Below are 1,929 nucleotides of genomic sequence, written 5' to 3'. Positions count from 1 at the left end.
TAGATAGATAGATAGACAGACAGACAGACAGACAGACAGACAGACAGACAGACAGACAGACAGACAGACAGATAGATAGATAGATAGATAGATAGACAGACAGACAGACAGACAGACAGATAGATAGATAGATAGATAGATAGATAGATAGATAGATAGATAACGAGAGAGGGAGAGAAAGATATTACTACCCGCAATCGCAAGCGATGCTATCACTAATTGCTTAGGTGCTGATGTAGTCACGGGTAGACGTTGACATCTCACCTTTCACATCCTTGAGCTTGTAGAACAGCCAGGTTGTGACAGCTGGGAGAAGAAAGGTCCGCACCAAAACTCAGTTGGTATCCGTCTCAGCAGAGTGGAATAAGGAGAGCAACTTAAAATGAAGTGCCTTTCAGAAGGACACAACGCACAGTCACTGTCCAGGGATAGAACCCACGACTTCATGATCGTTAGCCTCGTACCCCATCCATCCGTTCACGTATCTTCACTAAGAGAGAGATGGGGGAAAGAAAGAGGGATACTGAGTAAATAGGTGGAAGAGTTTAACAAAGTAATACAGTAATCTCTTGACATATCGCAGTTCACCTATCGCGGCTTATTGTTTAAGTTTACGTCGATTCCTCCGTGGTGTTGTTTTGCATTTATAAAATAAATATATACAAATTATAAAAATGATAAAAAATTTTTTAAATAATATACTTCGCGGATTTTCACCTATCGCGCGGGGTTTTAGAACGTAACATCCGCGATCGTCGAGGGATTACTGTAAATATAATTCTTTCTAATTTTGGCACAAGGCCAATAATTGTAAGGAAGCAGGATAGCCGATTACATCGACTTCAGTGCTCAACTAACCGACTACATCGACTCCACTGTTTGATTGTTACTTCATTTTATCGACGTCGAAAAGTTTAGGTTGACCTCGGCGTGATTTGCACTTTCTAATTTTTGGCACAAGGTCAAGAATTTTGTGAGGGTAAAGCAAGTACTTTACTGGTACTTTATTTTATCGATCCCGAAAATATTAAAGGTAAAGGTATCGATCCTGAAAGGATTAAAGGTAAAATCGACCTCGGCAGAATTTGAACTCACAACATAAAGAACCAGAAGAAATGTAGCTAAGCATTCTGTCTGACGGGCTAACGATTCTGCCAACTCAACTCCTTGCGCTCGAATAATAAAGTTTTCTACTTTAGGCACAAGGCTCGAAAGTTTTGGGGAGGGGGCTAGTCGATTAGACCGACACCAGTACACAACTGGTATTTAATTTATCGACTCCGAATGGATGAAAGGCAAAGTCGACCTCGGTGGAACGGCAGACGAAATACCGCTAAGCATTTCGCACGACGTGCTAACGTTTCTGCCAGCTCGCCGCCTTGAGCTCAAATAATAATTCCAACTTAACAACAAGAAAATTGAGGAAAGGGACTTGTTGATTCAATGGGCTCTAGCATTTGATTGGCATTTTATTTTAACAAGGAAGGAAGGAAGGATTAATAGTTAAGATGACTTCAGCAAGACTTGAACTCAGAGATGCAAAAAGTGCTATAACTAAATAGACATATTTTGGAGGATGGCAGAGACAATAAAACTGGCTTCAGCACTTGAAAGATACTTGTTTTATCGATCGTGCGTGTTTTGGTAGGATGAAGACAGGGAGCTTCGATATTGCTTAGTTTGAAATGAATATAAGGAGGAATGTAACAGTATACGGCCTTTTAAGTTCTGAATTTAAATCAGAATCAAATTATAAAACAATTATGGAACTGGATTTGAAATCAGAATGTAAAATATCTAACAAAAACCTCTATTTTTGCTTTGGTTTATAGAGAATCAATTAAGATTCACTACGAAATTGCATGCTTCTGAATTCGGTCCCTCCATAGCACTTGATTGACCGATGCCTTGTGAGAAAGTTTTGGCAGA

General features: G+C 39.6%; 1 protein-coding gene across 1 annotated transcript in view; it reads right to left on the bottom strand.

The window, feature by feature from the left end:
* LOC106879579 (uncharacterized) overlaps positions 1-1,929 on the bottom strand; it is a 15,141-nt gene that overhangs the window by 3,276 nt on the left and 9,936 nt on the right. The window lies entirely within an intron of this gene.

Source organism: Octopus bimaculoides, chromosome 5 (genome assembly GCF_001194135.2).
Source record: "Octopus bimaculoides isolate UCB-OBI-ISO-001 chromosome 5, ASM119413v2, whole genome shotgun sequence".
NCBI classification, from domain to species: Eukaryota; Metazoa; Mollusca; class Cephalopoda; order Octopoda; family Octopodidae; genus Octopus; species Octopus bimaculoides.
Note: the sequence above shows the minus strand (reverse complement) of the source record. Positions and strands in the feature narration are given on the sequence as shown.